The following is a 17,811-nucleotide window of genomic DNA, read 5'->3' as shown; positions in this document are numbered from 1 at the left end:
GGAGGAGGAGTCGGAGTCCCAGCCTGGCGTCTCCTCCAAAGGCCACGTGGGGCAAGACCTCCCCACCGACCTCATCGGGTGGTAAGACTTTGCAGGAATTATTTTTTTTGGTGGGGGGACCTAAATCCCCCCCCCCAAATTATTGATCCCTAACTGCCATCATTTTCCCACTAGTGATGTATGGAAGTGAGAGCTGGATTATAAAGAAGGCTGACCGCAGAAGAATTGATGCTTTTGAATTATGGTGCTGGAGGAGACTCTTGAGAGTCCCATGGACTGCAAGAAGATCAAACCTCTCCATTCTGAAGGAAATCAGCCCTGAGTGCTCACTGGAAGGACAGATCCTGAAGCTGAGGCTCCAATACTTTGGCCACCTCATGAGAATAGAAGACTCCCTGGAAAAGACCCTGATGTTGGGAAACAAGGAGAAGGGGACGACAGAGGACAAGATGGTTGGACAGTGTTCTCGAAGCTACCAACATGAGTTTGACCAAACTGCGGGAGGCAGTGGAAGACAGAAGTGCCTGGTGTGCTCTGGTCCATGGGGTCACGAAGAGTCGGACACAACTAAACGACTAAACAACAACAACTGCCCCCATGCATACTACTTGGAAGCAATTTCCCACCCTCCCTGAATACAGGGGGGCTTTCTTCTGAGAGTTAGAAGGCACTGCAGGGGTCATCTAGTCCAACCCCCTGAAATGCAGCAATCTTCCACCCTACGTGGCCCACGACCCTGAGATTAAGAGTCTCACGTTCTACCCACTGTAGTCCTGTGTGTCTTGGATGCTTACCTGGGAGTAAGTCCCGTCAAACTCAGCAGGAGCAATAAGCAAAGAAACTGGCTGCCCTGTGTATCTTGCCAGCTTCAGTGATTTGTGGGTGATTTTACAATGAAATGATCTTAGAATGTTGTATCATTTTACTGTTGTTAGCCGCTCTGAGTCCAGCTTCGGCTGGAGAGGGCAGGATATACCGTAAATAAAAGTTTATTATTATTATTACCTGTATCTGCTAGCACTTTGTTGGTTTTGAGTACCTAACATAACATCTGTTCTTTATACCCAGGGTATTATGCAGCAAACTTTCCCAAGTCACTTCCTCCTTGAAGCTGTTCTCCCAGGAACTTGTTTAAGTATCGAAAACCAGCATCTTCCAAATCATAATTAATTCAAAGGTGAAAAAGTTCTAAACTTCTGGAAGCCCAATCCAAAATGTACAATGGTTTCAATGAAATGCATTGCTGAGGATTTGAAACTAGCGTGCCATGGTTTTGTTTTTTTTTAATAATGGGTAGTTCTTAATTATTAAGATATGAATGATCGATAATGTATTGTTAAATTAGTTTAAGAATCTGTTGCTACAGCTAGAAACTTTTGACACTGTTGGTAAGAAAATAACAAGATCCCATTATAAAGAATCTTGTTTTTCAGTTTATGAACAAAGATGGCCTGGGTGATTCCACCATGAAATGAAATCCTAAGAGGAGTATTTCAAGTGAGTTTTGCTGTTTGTATTCAAGCTATGAGGATTTCAGTGCCTGTGTCAAAACAAATTGCCTAACTGCATATATTTGACACGTGAGATGGTTAAAATGTAAATTATTAGATAGAGATACACAGTTTTTGAAATTTTGTGATTTATAGCCCAATGCTAGACATGCTCAGAGGTAAGTCACAATGAGAAGCCCTCCTGAAATCATTTACTTTTGAGATGAGACTCTTGCTTTTGAGATACAGTGGCATAACCTTGATTAACATTTAAGAATCCATAACTAAAATATATGTTTTTATTCCAGAGTAGCTGGGAGCATGAATATATCTACTCACTTAGATTAGATGGTACCCTACAAGCTTTTACTCAGGAGTAAAAATATTAGCTCAAAGTGCATACAAAGTTCTTAGCCCTGGGTTCAAAGTGTGGCACTGAATTGGCATAATGCTATGTGGATTTAAAATTATCCCAGGGTAAACTGCTTAATTTAATGATTAAATTAGCTGCAGAAAAGTAAGGCATATGTATTTGTGTGTTTGTGCGTGCATTTGTAGACAGATAGATAAAAATAATGGCCACTATCTCCCCACCCCACCCCCACCCCAAAAAAAGCCCACTGGTGCCTGAATTAAGGGGTGTATTTTCTGTTTATTGGAGTCTGCAGCCATTATTTTAAAATAAGGAACGTCTGATAATGCTGTAAGGACGGATCCTGTAAACATATACAACTTTATCCCTCAATTCTCTCCTTCCATTTGGATCAAAATGGTGTTGTGTGTAAAGATGCATTTTTTGAATTGGGAATTGACTGTGATCTCAAAGGCCGTTCTACCTGAGAAGCTGTTTTCACGCCAAGAGTTAAAACAGGCAAACAAACAGGTTTTCTCACTTTAGGCCCTCTTTCGTTCCCAGCAAAATGGGGATAAGGGCACAGCCTCTAGGCCCGTTCCCCCACAATGTGCGCAGAAAATCCGAAGTGTTGGGGGCTACGGGACACCCCCATTGAGTCGTCTGCAAGTAATTCCACTGGGCATTTGATCACAACAGGAGAAATTGCCTACTACCCTTGAAGCATTTCATGGTCCCCGTTACCTTTCAGAGCCCCTTTGTGTGTGCCATCCCACCCTCTGAGGTCTGAAGAGCTGGGGCTATTGAAGTCTGGGTATTGCTGCTGGAGCCAGGAGGAATACTGTCTGTATCTCATCCTCTGGTCCTGGAAACATGGCACAGGGAGGAAGAATTGGGCACGATGCGAGTAGGTTTCTAAACTTTTATTTCAAATATATTTCAAGAGGCTTGCGATTCCCCACCCCCACCCCCTTGTATATTTTAGCAATTCAATATGCATCTTATTGCAGGCTCTTTAGGGCATTTTTGCATGTAGGCAATGTGCATATGAAATCTTGTTGGTTTCATTTACACTTTTTTTGGGGGGAAAGAATTCTATTTGGGTGTTTTGTGCTTTTTTAACTGTTTGTTTTCTAGAATCCAGGCTGACCAATTTTGGGCATAATGCTCTAAGTGGTGGTTACTAGACTAATGTCTAATAACTGCGTTTTATGATTGAATTGCTCAACTCCTCAAGGCAATACAACTTATACACAATGTAAGGCAATTTATTGTGGTTCTGTTGTTAAAAAGCGAGACTGGAGTTAATAGATTTACAGAGCTGTGTATAGAAATTAGCCACTGGTATTTTCAAGCAATGTTCATAGTTTTGGAAGTTGCAGTTTTTGAATCAGAGATGATGGTTTGAAAGGGTTGTTATGGTGACCCTGCAGAGATTTATCTTTCTCTACCAAAAACAGGGTTAAGCTACAGTCTGATATCATTATAATCTATCTGTAGAATAAGAAATTATCATAATAAACAACTGGCTTTTGTAATTTGCTTCAAGATGAAAATAAAAGCAATTTTCTTAGTTTGTTGGGCCATTTTATTTGTTGAAATCCGCTTAAATGCAGCAAACAGATAAAATGCAGAAAGTTATGCTTAAGATAATCATAATTGGCTCTTATTTACACTCAGAATATTAAATTCTAGCTATTCCTGATTCAGAAGCATACTGAAGAATTAAACAGTACAGTAGTGCCCCTGATGGAGCAAAACTACATTTAAAGAAACATAAAAACAGTGGGCCTCAGCCTTTGATGTGCAGCCTTGAAAGATACGTATAATTAACTTACAATATTGTGTATGCTAGAAACAGATTTCAAAATCATACAAGTACTTATTTTTTTCCTGAAGCAGAACTTTATTTTAAATGCTACCTAACTGCAGAACAATACTCTCTTCAGTATACAAAATCTTTTCACACTTGCAAAAGTAAAATTGTTACATAGATGGCATACTCTAGCTTCTCCGATGGGATAAAGTTAGAAATGAATGCAAAAGAGGAATATCTAGCATTTCTGTATTGTGTTTCCGCCTTATGAGTAATAAATGCAGTGTCACCTTTGCAGTTGATAAATATATTTGACGTTTGCCACAGTAGGTGAGTAATTATTCTGGCCAAACCTTAGATTTATAAATATTACCACTAGGAGCAGCTTTTGTTTAGGTTTTCGGGTTGTTGTTTTTTAGCTCATGTTATACGTAATGACAATATTCTTTTTAGTGTTACTTAAGAAGCATACGTAAACATTATATTTAAAACACGCATGCATGGGAAAAAAATAGATTCATAAACAAATTAAAAATTTTGAGCACGAACGTTCCCCCCCCCAAAGGTAAGTACAACATAGGACTAGTTACCATCCTTCTTTCAATTTATATAGGTACCCTAACCATTATATTTTCAAATTCCAGTGTGGTTGTGTGACTGAAAGTCTCCTAGTGATTTAGCAGGAGAGACATTAGTCATCAAAGTATGTGATAAGGAAGCATGAATGGGAGGCGGCCCCCTACCAAACAGTAACCTGAACATGTAAATACAAAGGTTGGTAGGCATTTCTGATTTTTATTGACTTCAAAATGGGGGAGCGAGGGAACACAAGGATCATTCAAATTAATAGGATTGCACAGAAGTAATGGAATTGGTGTCAGTGTATCAGTGTATGTGGCCTTCATCCCAGTTCGTGCCCTTTCAAGCATCCCACAGACTCAAAATGATCATTAAATATATATGTATCTACTGTAGTCCTTTCTGAATTATATTCTTCCTCTTGTCTTTTAAATCAATATGGGATTTCTGTGTTTAGCCAGACTTGTAGGGGAGGAATTGTCTGAAATCGAATGGAAAGAAATTGTAGCAGCAACGCCTCTTTCCTCCAATTCCACCTACCTGGTCCCAATATTATGAATAATACGCAACCCCTTAAATTCTGCCACTTGATTAAGAATAAGAAGCCTGAGAAGCGGGGCATAACGAGTTGATAGGCTGCTTTGAAAATATTCTCCTGCAGCTCTATTTATTTCTTAACAGACTGCAGCCAGTTCCTTCAATCAACCAAGCCAACGTAATGAATGGTTAATTTGAAAATACTTGGCAAGGGGGATGAGAGTTTTATTTCAAGAGACCCCCAAACAGGCAAAATCTGGATTTCAGATTTGAAGGGTATGTATTTGCTTAGTTAAATTGTTAATGTTCCTTCCAGCCCTAAAAGCTTAAAACTATTCTGAAAAGAAGTTGTCAGACTAGTTGCAAACAAGAATACAAACACGCCATGTAAGTGTCCATTGGGCTGTGCAAACAAAGCAAGTTTCTATCATTATCCTGTATCCAGTGCTTTAAAAAAAATGTTTAGGGGTACTCTCATTTTCCTACTCATATTGAAATGCTGCCCCTCGATGAGGCCAAACTTAGATTCAGAAAAGGTTTTGGGGTCTGCGTCCGTCCCCCCCGAAAAAAGCTTTGCCTGCATCCATATTGCAACTGCTAAGGCTGTGATCCTAAATGCACTTGCTAGGGAGTAAATTCACTTATCACAGTAGCCCTTACTTCGGAGCAAATGTGCAAAGGATTGTTCTGTGGTAACAGTTGTGCCATTTTTGCAATGTCAGTGCTGCACAGATCTCGGCTTTCAGTTCCTAAGCAAATGCAGTATTGTTACAGTTCTATGCTATAATCATGCTCCAATGATGGGAGATGGTGAGCAATGGAGGCGACCGCGAGAAACCCAAAAGGATATAAAGCGCTTACAGTCTTATTTTCTTTCCCGTTTTCCTTCACCGAAGAGCCAAAAGCACTCCGTCCCTTGGAACTCATCAGTCTTCCCCTCCCTTCTTTAATTTCAAAATGGGTGCAGAATTTTTTATTCACGGAAAGGTTAAAGGCGTTTCCCTTTCGCAAGGGGGATTATCTTACCAGAGGATTCTGGGACTGCAGATGTACACTGCGGCAAAATCCTAAATTCATCGGTTAAAAAAGAAAAAATCATTTCCAGACCCCAGCTGTTTAAAATAATAGAATTATAGTAAATCATTGATAAGATTAAAACATAAAGCTCTTTTACACTCCAAAGCGTCCTAAAACACCAGGCTTTTTCTCTTATTTCATTACTTAAATAATGCAAATTTTAAAGTAGCTTTTCTATCCCGAGCACGCAGCGCCATGAAATCGATAATTTTTGATCTTTTGGTTAGTAGGCAACATGGTGAGCTATTGCGGTGACTGCAGGCAGCAGACATGTTCTTGTCTGCTCCAAATTTTCAGATTGTTTTTGACTCCATGGAGACTTGTCGATGGGCTGCAGAGCCAGTCATATCTTCATGCTTCTTACGCCGCTGTAGGGGTGTTAAAATAAATTTTAAAGAGGCACGGCTTTACGTACCTATATACAAACATAGCTCTATATTTTAAATAATAATAACAATAAAGATTTGCTGGGTTTTTAAACAAAAAAATATGTAAAAATAAAAATAAAAGAATGGCTGGTGTGATTATAATCACATCATGCAAGGTCCACGGTTCCTATTTAGTGAAATTGCGCAGAGGGCAAGTTCTTAAGAACATCCCTGCTGTGCAGAGTGAAAAGCATGAACAAACCAAAGACAGAATTCATCTGTGTTTATATTTTACAGACAATGAAAAACCTACTCTTTGTATGCCTTTTTCCCTCCACCTTATTATTTCATGAAAACTGCAGCATTTTCCCCGCCCCCCCCACCCGAACACTCACTCCCCCCCCAGCGTTGCAGTCTTTGGGATTTCTTTCTTTCTCCCTTCCCCACCTTCTATTTTTTCTCCCTTGCACAAATTCTGCACGCGCCATCTTTGTCTATTGTTATCCTTTTCTGATGTTGCCCAATCCCTCCCCGAGTCGGTTAATAAATGGAAGGTGAAATACCTGACCAAAACATGTTTTTGTTTATTTCCACGCATGCACAGCCCGGAAGATGGGGAAAGGGGGACCCGCCCCAATAATTTTTCCTCAAGACTGCTATAACCTGTTGTAGACAGTGGTGCTGGAAATATTAACATAATAGCAACAGCTGCAGCCTAAATAGAAGCTGTGAGATAATTAATGTGCTACAACAAATTAATTTGCTGCAGGTGTGTGAGATCTGAACTGTATAACCCAAGCCGTTTCCTCTTTGAATGTAATTATGGCCCCCCCACCCACTTTTGCACCAAGCAATAAAATAAAATAAAAATAAATGCAGATTTAGGTGTCCTGCTATTAATACCTCATGTGCCTCTGTTGTCAAGGACCATCTCTCCTGAATGTTTTCATCATTGGTAGAGGACAAAATTAGAGGATTTTCGACCATCATAGAAGTGGGTGGCATTTTAAAAAGTATTTAAAGAGACTCAATATCTCCAGCCTTGAAGATAAAACACCTCTTAGCTATTCTTGTTTTTAAGATCCTTGCCGGTAATGGCGTTGCGCTGAGGCAGAGGAAGGACATTGGGGGAGGGGGGGCATGCGGCAAGTCCCTCTCAGTGGTAGCTGAGACAAGTTCAGATGCCTGCAACTTCCATTAGAAGACAAAAGGAATTTAAAGTCTGGTAATCTGAAGCTTAAGAGGGACGTGGGTGGCGCTATGGGTTAAACCACAGAGCCTAGGGCTTGCTGATCAGAAGGTCGGTGGTTCGAATCCCCACAACGGGGTGAGCTCCCTTTGCTCGGTCCCTGCTCCTGCCAACCTAGCAGTTCGAAAGCATGCCAGTGCAAGTAGATAAATAGGTACCGCTCTGGTGGGAAGGTAAACGGCGTTTCCGTGCGCTGCTCTGGATTGCCAGAAAATGGCTTAGTCATGCTGGCCACATGACCCGGAAGCTGTACGCCGGCTCCCTTGGCCAGTAAAGCGAGATGAGCGTCCAACCCCAGAGTTGTCCGTGACTGGACCTAATGGTCAGGGGCCCCTTTACCTTTAATCTGAAGCTTGTTATTTATGGCCAGGTGATGTGCCATTCAATACAGTGAGGCTGGGTACCGAGCAATCATGTTTTGGGTTGTAAACTGTATTTAATTCTCCATGTGTCGAATCTGCAAGTGAGCCTCTGGACGACTATAGTCAATGCAGAGACTGGTGATTAGTCAACTACCTTATGGCTGGCCATCAGTGAGGCAACACAGTAACTCAAAAGTGCACAAAAGCTGAAGGTGAAGGGAAGCTGTCGTGCCCAGAAGCAGCTGCCCATATTCATCCCCCAGCCAGGAATGCAACAGCATCAGCCCAACTTGCAGACATGCCTACTCGGGAGTAGCCCAGTGGGGCTTGCTCCTATAGAAATGGGTATACCACTGCAATCTCTTACTGGACTGAAACTTTTAAGAGGCTAACCACATCCTTGGAAACTTAAGGCTCAAATGTTGCTTTCTCTCGGCGAATGTTTTCTTAATTTGATTTTGCCTTTTAATTTTGCTGCTGCCACGCGCTGCATTCCAAAGAGAAGCTGCGCAACTAAAGCAAACAATTATGTACTATGTATTTTAAAAGGTTGCTCTGCCTTACGGAGTTAACCTTGAGATGTTTCTTCTTTGATCTAAAAACCAAAGCTCTGTGCGTGCCTATAGGTTCCGAAAGATGTACTAAACTTAATTTCTTGGAGCTTGATTAGATTTCATTAGTGGTTTTGATTTAACTTCACAGTGATCTGAATATCAGGGGAAGATTAGCACCAAATCGTATTTTTTTTTACATTGCAACAATTCCAGTGGCGTCATTTCTTTCCAGCGTATTATGAGGACTCTGGGTGAATGATGATCATGTGCAGATGTTCCCCAGTGTGGTTAAAGTTGCAGTCTTAAGCAAACCTTTTCTGAAGGGCAGTTGCCCCATCCCAGCCCCTTTGCCCCCACAGCCATGTGCTCCTCTTCCCCACTGGGGTCAACGATGGAGCAGCTCTGCAGACAAATCTCCACAGAAGGTTCCTCTTCTCAGTATTGAAATGAGATTTTTTGTTCCCTTTAAAATCAATGAGACATAAGGCCGCTACCTTAAAATGCAGGCCTGCCCAAGTTGTGTCTACGCAACATCCAAGAGCCCCCAGGTGTTTGGGAACTTAATGTCCCTGCACCATAGCTGTCAACATTTTCCCTTTTTTAAGGGAAATTCCCTTATTCCGAATAGGATTCCTGGCAAGAAAAGGGAAACATTGACAGCTATGGCCTGCACCAGCTAAAGGGCAAAAGATGTTCTTACTATGTTTCAGAATAGAATGCCTTACTGGGTTAAGGCATTGGAAATTTTAAAAAGAAATCAAAATTTGAATGCTAATCGTCCAATCCTAAAACATGCTGTACACAGCAAAAGTCTCACACTGATGCTTAGAGAGACCTATCAATAACAGAACTGAGAATTAGGGAAGATGCATTTAAAAAAAATAAAATTATTTACTGAACATTGTATTGTTGTCAGGATGTCCTCTTCAGACAAAGGCCCCCTTCAGAGGAAACAATTCCATAAGATAATGGGATAAGGAATTGGTCAAAGCAATTTTAATTTATTTAATGCACATGTCTGTTTCTTGTCCTAGCATCCTTGACGTTGTCGTTTTCTAACATCTATTCCATGGTACGTTGCATTATCCCCCATCCTCTCTCTCTTCCCTTGGCGGAAGGTTTTTATCTCTCCCTTTTCTGATACTATATAAACCTTTGTGAATTCTCCGTTTCTGCAGGAAATTCCAAACCTCTCCCTCTTCATCTCTGCTCAAGGCAACATATCTTGCTTTGGGTGCCGACTCTCTGACAGGATAGGATCTCCATTTTCCAGTCAGCCATTGACTAATCCTTACTTGTCATTGCCTTTTTTGTATTTCTTCTCCTTCTTCGTGCCATCCTGCCGATCTAATCCTTAAGCCCTTAATCGGACCAAACTTTCATTGATGTCAGCAGCTCTTTTGTGTGGATAACAACTGCCAAAACCACTCCCCATAGTTGCACCACTCTGGTAATATTCGTAACAGTGAGCTATAATGTCTGCATGAATTTTTTAAAAAGCTTCCCATTTACTACAATGAAGAAAACTATATTATGGTACATCCAGCACAGGGGGGGAAATGCCGGACATTTCTTCTTCTTGCTTCTGAATTAAACACATTTGTTTGACTAAAGAAAATATGTTTCACCGCAAGAACAGGCCACTTACAAGTTAAGATACTCTCTTTTCAGTGGTGTAAGTGGCTTAACAACAAACTATTCTCTGTAAAAGAGACCTTCTTCCAGCTCATTCTGAGAACGTTTCTTTATATTGAGCACTGAATACTTTTATATTAGTTTCATTTTCATTAACCCATGTTAAGCAATAATGATTAACTGTGTAGCTTTGCAAATACTGAGGATGGGAACATCTTGAACTTGGGTCAGTTTTTCATGATCCACTGCAAATACCTTCTGAATATTTATATTCTTTATTTATATTCTCTATTTATATTCTTTCTAACAAAATATTATTGAAACATGAAAATTTAACAAGAAAGACTGAAAGCAAGAATGTATACCTTTTTGTCCTCCCATGTTTATTATTGGCAGGATCAATAAAATTATACATTGTTTTGCCCTTGGCGGCTGGGGCTAACAGCTCAAGCCACAATTCAAAGGGGGCTTAACAAAATTTCAAAATATTATGGGCAGTATGATTTTGCCATCTTTATTTATACACTGTCCACCTGACTGGGATGTCCCAGCCACTCAGCACAGCTTCCAACATATATAAAAACATAATAAAACATTGAACATTTTTTTTTAGAAAACTTCCCTATACAGGCCTGCCTTCTGAAGGCTCATGGGTTGGATAACTCCATACCCTCCAACATTTCTCTCATGAAAATAAGGACAACCTACCATATCCTCCAATATTTCTCGAATGAAAACAGGGATGTCCTGAAGAAAAGCAGGGCATTCCGGGATCAAATCAGAAACCAAGATGGCTTCTGTAAATCCGAGAATGTCCCTGGAAAATAGGGACACTTGGAGGGTCTGAGTCATGATTTTGCTCAGTGTACTTGTGAAACCTCAACCCAGTATACCTGAAGGAGCATCTCCACCCCCATCGTTCTGCCCGGACACTGAGGTCCAGCTCCGAGGGCCTTCTGGCAGTTTCCTCCCTGCGAGAAGTGAGGTTACAGGGAACCAGACAGAGGGCCTTCTCGGTGGTGGCGCCCGCCCTGTGGAATGCCCTCCCATCAGATGTCAAGGAAATAAACTACTACCTGACTTTTAGAAGACATCTGAAGGCAACCCTGTTTAGGGAAGTTTTTAATGTTTGAGGTTTATTGTGTTTTTAATATTCTATTGGGAGCCACCCGGAGTGGCCCGGCCAGATGAATGGGGTATAAGTAATAAATTATTATTATTATTATTATTATTATTACTACTACTACTACTACTACTACTCATGGCAGCCTGCTTGGATGATTTTCTGTTCAGCAACTGCTGAACAGGATTTTTTGCCTAGGTTGTGGAATGCCCTGTGACAAAGGCCCAAATGGCAATTTTGCTGCCCTCCTTTCCAGTGAGCAACCTTTTGAGAAGGCTCTTGACCTGCATTGCTTTTATTTTCTGCTCCAATCTGTTTCCTTTTCGACTACTACAAATTTTACCTCACGACTGCTTTATAGGATTTTTTTTCTTTACATAAAAAAGAGAAAGAAGAATCGTAAGCTGCCTGCCAGAGCCTTTGTCCAAAGGGCTGAATGGGACTTTAAAAATAAATAATGGAACAAAATGGAATCTTTGCTTGGAAATTGTTCTTCTAGACATTTCCTGCACCCCCCCCCCTTTGGGTTAAATGTACTTTCACAGCCCCCCAACCTCAACATCTGGCAATGGGGGATGTTTTTTGGGCAAAGCTCACAGGTATACGCAATATGTGGATATTCCAGCATAGGGATGCAGGAAGTTGTTTGGGGCTGCCACATAAATTATGCAGCAAGGCCTCCCAATTTGATGTGGCTCAAAGTACAAGAGACCTTGAATAAGGCTAAGCTCATATTCCAGAAGAAAGAGAGCCAATTAGGAGTTCTGTCAGGAGGAGGGGCTTTCTTTGTAGATGGAGAACTATCCAAATAGAATGCTAACCAGACTTTCCTCTACGATCTTTGCATCCAAGGCGGTGGTGCTCAGGTTTATGTGTGTATTAACAACACAAAAACCCCATTAACAAGAAACCATAAAACATAAATATACAATCAAAACGACGTCAGAACAAAACCGGCAGCAGATGAAATAGTGGTGCCCAAGGTCTAAAAAGCACTAAGATGCTTTTTTAAAACTCAGAAGCAAAGGAAAATTAAAACAGTCTTGGCTAAAAAGACCATGCTGTAGGCCCCAGAGAAACTTTTCTGGGGTCATACAACTGGGGTGCTGCTATGTGGCTCACCCTCATTTGGTGTGGGCAGCCATGGAATAATAATAATAATAATAATAATAATAATAATAATAATAATAATATATTTATACCCCACCCATCTGGCTCGGTTTCCCCAGCCACTCTGGGGGGCTTTAAACATACATAAAAGCATAATAAAACATCAAACATTATAAATTTCCCTAAACAAGTCAGATAGTTGTTTATTTCCTTGACATCTGATGGGAGGGTGTTCCACAGGGCGGGCACCACTACCGAGAAGGCCCTCTGCCTGGTTCCCTGTAACCTCACTTCTCGCAGCGAGGGAACCACCAGAAGGCCCTCGGAGCTGGACCTCAGTGTCCGGGCTGAATGATGGGGGTGGAGATGCTCCTTCAGGATCTCTGAAGATGATATCAGGGGTGTGAGAAGGACATCTATAAGAAGACACTTTAGGTCGTGTAGCCTAAGCCATTGAGTGCTTCAAAGGTTAATACCAGCCTAGAAACTGAGTGGTAGCCAGTATATCTTATACACCAGCTGGATAGCGCATATGGTTAGAGTGTGGCACTGATAATGCCAAGGTTTCAAGTTTGATCCCAATAAAGGTCAGCTGCATATTCCTGAACTGCAGGGAGTTGGTCCAGATGATCCTCAGGGTCCCTCCCAACTCTGATTCTTTATATGGCAAAGCACTGGAAAAATATATAATTGTATTAACCCATCACCCAAGTTAACCTTGCTGCCCTCTTGTGAACCGGCTTTCGTTTCCTGCCAGTTTCAGAGGCCCATTTCGGTCCGACCAGTTTCCATGTCTTATACATTACTGTAATCCCCATGCTTATAAAAAAAGCAAAACAAAAAAGCGACCTGCTTTTAAAAAGAGAAGATTGTCAGGCCAGTACTTCCAGTTCTCTACTGCTTCATTCTTGAAGCTATAAAGTTGCTGGTGTAGTCAAGCTCAGGGATATTTCACATGTTACTTTTTCTTTTTCTCCTACTGAGGTTTATCTGTGAAGGAATGGTTGTTGTTTAGTCGTTTAGTCGTGTCCGACTTTTCGTGACCCCCTGGACCAGAGCACGCCAGGCACTCCTGTCTTCCACTGCCTCCCACAGTTTGGTCAAACTCATGCTGGTAGCTTCGAGAACACTGTCCAACCACCTTGTCCTCTGTTGTCCCCTTCTCCTTGTGCCCTCCATCTTTCCCAACACCAGGGTCTTTTCCAGGGAGTCTTCTCTTCTCATGAGGTGGCCAAAGTATTGGAGCCTCAGCTTCAGGATCTGTCCTTCCAGTGAGCACTCAGGGCTGATTTCATTCAGAATGGAGAGGTTTGATCTTCTGGCAGTCCATGGGATTCTCAAGAGTCTCCTCCAGCACCATAATTCAAAAGCATCCATTCTTCGACGATCAGCCTTCTTTATGGTCCAGCTCTTACCTCCATACATCACTACTGGGAAAACCATAGCTCTAACGTTACAGACCTTTGTTGGCAAGGTGATGTCTCTGCTTTTTAAGATGCTGTCTAGGTTTGTCTAGGATTTTTCCTTAGGACGTCCCTATTTTCATCAGAGAAATGTTGGAGGACATGGTAGGACACCCTTATTTTCATCGGAGAAAGGTTGAAGGGTATAAACTTAGGCGACCCCTAAGCCAAGGAGGTAATTAACTCTACAACCTTTAGAAGACATCTGAAGGCAGTCCTGTATAGTTTTATTTTGTTTTTATATATGTTGGAAGATGTATAGGGTAAAATAATAATAATAATAATAATAATAATAATAATAATAATAATAATAAAAAATTCAGTTAATATCAGCCTATAAATTGCTTAAATCCAAGTCATCAGACAAAACTGTTTTGTGGATGGCTGCCAGAAATATCTAAATGGCCTCATCACTTCTGAAACGCAAGCTTCAACGTGCGAGAGAGATTTTTGGGTTTTGGTAGGCGTCGTTCTCAGAGTCATAAAAACACAGTACCCTTGAGGGACAGCTATATTTAGGATTATATGAAAATGTTGCTAAAGAGATAACAATCATAGTATTGAAATACTATTGTTATTGTTACTGAAGCTGAGATCCAAAGAAAATAGCTCTTACATTACAGAGAAAAAATCAAAGCCAAGGCTGTGATAATGACTATGGAAAGTATTTTTATCCTTCTTATAGGTGAAAGAGCCCAGAGTCCGAAGGAAAAATACATGATAGCACGATCGTAAATAAATCTCCTAATGCACAATAGACGCATTCCTTTCCCTGCATTCTAACTACAGTGCATTCTTCTTGAAAGGTTTGAAGCAGGTTTTAAAGACTGATTAAGAGGAAATTTGGTAATCATTGACCATCATTTGTGTCTGTGCAGGTGAGATGAAAAGGGATTGGAAGAGGAGAGAAAATAAAGAGAAAGGCAAGCCAGAAGTGCACTCTGTCCTAAAAACAATCGGACTCCTACTGCAGAATCACCCACATTTTGCGTCAAGCAGGCTGAATTCTGCAGCTTCTATAAATGTTGAAAAATTGCACAATTGAGGAATTTGTTTCCGATCTCCCAAATGCGGGGATGAGCTATGAGGTTGTTGTAAATCAAATTATCTACAGCCTCTAAGCTAGCCTCTCTCAAACTTGGGTTCCCTGGTGTTGTTGGACTACAACTCCTATCATTCCTTACCACTGGTCTTCATAGCTAGGGATGATGGGAGTTGTAGTCCGATAACATCTGGGGACCCAAATTTGAGAAAGGATGCAAGTACTGGGAAACCACACACACACTCCCTCACACACACTTTCCACCCACTCTGAGTCCCAAGATTTCACTATGGATTTTTCTCCAGCTCAGTGACAGAGCACATACGTTGCATAAGACCTCCAATTCGGTTCCCAACGTCTCCAATGGCAAGAGAATTCCAAGTGGCCAGGAATGGAAAGGACCTTTGCCTAATACTGTGTTGAGTCCCTGCTGGTCAAAGGAAATTATCTACCTTGGATAGATGGGTCTGTCATCTAATTCTGCACAAACCACCCACACATCTTCACTTTTCAGGATACCTTTGCTTCCTTAAGCTAGAAGCGTTCACAAAAGAAGTATTATATATTGAGTCTACTGTATACCCATCCCTTCCACCCAAAGGAGCCCAGGGCAGTAAACAAATAAGAAAACTAAAAGCAAGGACAAAGCAAAAACCTTATAAAACCGTTAAAATGTCTCCACCCCCATCATTCTGCCCAGACAATGAGATCCAGCGCAGAGGGCCTTCTGGCGGTTCCCTCCTTGCAAGAAGCCAAGTTACAGTGAACCAGACAGAGGGCCTTCTCGGTAGTGGCACGCCCTCCCACCAGATGTCAAAGAGAAAAACAACTACCAGACTTTTAAAAGACATCTGAAGGCAGCCCTGTTTAGGGAAGCTTTTAATGTTTAATAGACTATTGTATTTTAATATTCTGTTGGAAGCCGCCCGGAGTGGCTGGGGAAAGGCAGCCAGATGGGTGGGGTATAAATAATAAATTATTGTTATTATTATTATTATTATTTAAAATCTTCCTTCCATCTAGCCATCTTGCAATTGCCAGGAACAGTATTATTTGACTACCAAATGCCTGAGCGATCATGAACGTTTTCAAATTCTTCCTGAAATTTAATCATAATGGAGACAGGCACACCCCACTAGGAAATGCATTCCGCAAGTGGGGGACCACCACTGAAAAGGCCCTGCCATGGATTAGTGCCAACAGGGCTGCAAAAATCAATAGGGGATATTCTTCACCCAATACTCAATTCTGTGCTACCTTGGTATGATAGTACAGTGCTTGCTGCGTGGTTTATGATCATTTTGCCCTGTTCTAGGTAGCTCAAAGGATTTGTTGTGCCAATGAATTCTCCTTTAGCTGTTAAGGAAGCCCTACAGAAATTTGGGGTCTATATATATAGAGAGAGAGAGAGAGAAGGATAGATCATCTACAAACTGTCCCAGAAGACGGGCAACCTAGAAAACAATTCACGTCCAACTCCCCTCTAGTATCCCAAAGCACCGCTGTGTTGCATCAGGAGAAGAGATTTACACATATTGAATTCACTGTTATTACTTTGACAAATAAGATAATCCCTCGGAGCTACTTCCTGCATAATCATTTTGGCATGTTTCCCACTGACCTTAGAAACAGAGATAAGAGCATTTGAGTAGATTGAAGTCAGCTTCTTAGACCTTCCTTTGCTTGTGGACTGATAGCTTCTGGGAAATGTCATGAAGAGGGCTTTAGGGTTTTCGCTCTTGCCGTTTCAGAAATACGGGCAACAAAGAAGCCCCAAAGTAAACTCGGAATTCCGTAGTATGCTAGTTAAACACGCAGCAAAAGGCTTCATTGGAATGCTTCCACCCTGTAATAAACAAAAATCTGCCCTTATGGGGAACACAAGAGCCCTTGTAGAGTCCTTTGTAGGTTCTCCATCGGTCGGAGAAAATAACAGAGGCCAACCAGAGAATATTGAGAAGCAAAGCAGCTCGTAAGCCTGATCTTTATTGAACTGTTGCAACAGGGTGCTCCCCTCACACGCAGGAAAGTAGGAAGACCCAGAACAAAGGTGTTCCCACCCTTATATAGACATTTTAAATTCCCTGCCCTGGAGCTCAAGACCACCCCTCCATACATCATACATACATCACAGAAGGGTGTAATCCAAGACCATCCCCCACAAACATCATACCTACATCACAGAAAAGGTGGTCTACAACAGAAATTTGAGTGCGTTGTTTATCTTCTGTCTGGCAGGTTACCTGTTAATGGTCACTTGATTGGATACCCTGGGGAGCCTGGCCAGTCTTTTATAATGATAAATACTTAGTTCCCGAGCCAGGTCACAGGCTCACCCTATTCATACACAGACATACCCTTAAGACAGGATTTGTGAACGAAAATACAATGGGGAGGCTTTTCCATTTTCCTTTGACCCAGCAGAGAAATATTTGAGGTCAATTTGGGAGGGACAAAATGGTTTCAGGACTTTTTCTGTGGGGTTTCAGACATGTGGTTTATATATGCAGTTATGAACATTTATCGTGTGTGTGACCTTAAATTTTTTATTTCACCCTATAGCGATATTTTGAAGGAGTGGAAGAAGCAAAGAAACTGTGGGGAGAGGAGGGAATGACGGAATTAAATCAAGACAGAAACCTAAACAGAAGCACTTTACGCTGCAACATTTTGTTGTGGAATCATGCCTGTATCTTCTAAAATAACAGAAATATAGCTTGAAGTGTTGTTAACAATAGAAAATAGAAAACAATGGACGAAACGGAACTGCCCCCACAACAGGCTTCCCTGGGCCTTCAGCAGGGTTCAGTGTGTTTAAGAATGCAGTCTTAATACAGTGGTACCTCGGGTTAAGTACTTAATTCGTTCTTAACCTGAAACTGTTCTTAACCTGAAGCACCACTTTAACTAATGGGAGCCTCCTGCTGCCACCGCGCCGCCGGAGCACGATTTCTGTTCTCATCCTGAAGCAAAGTTCTTAACCCGAGGTACTATTTCTGGGTTAGCGGAGTCTGTAACCTGAAGTGTCTGTAACCCGAAGTACCACTGTATTTC

The 17,811-nt window shown here is 41.4% G+C and overlaps 1 long non-coding RNA gene across 1 annotated transcript; it reads left to right on the top strand.

The window, feature by feature from the left end:
- The first annotated feature begins 96 nt into the window (after positions 1 to 96).
- LOC309325768 lies at positions 97 to 17,585 on the top strand. Its single transcript, XR_014149980.1, has 4 exons — positions 97 to 2,749; positions 4,303 to 5,050; positions 14,401 to 14,593; positions 17,320 to 17,585. It is a non-coding gene; the product is annotated as an uncharacterized lncRNA (long non-coding RNA).
- Positions 17,586 to 17,811: the final 226 nt, after the last annotated feature.

This window comes from Podarcis erhardii (assembly GCF_964252035.2).
Source record: "Podarcis erhardii genome assembly, chromosome: 12".
In the NCBI taxonomy this organism is placed as follows: Eukaryota; Metazoa; Chordata; class Lepidosauria; order Squamata; family Lacertidae; genus Podarcis; species Podarcis erhardii.
This window is presented reverse-complemented; position numbering and strand designations above follow the sequence as displayed.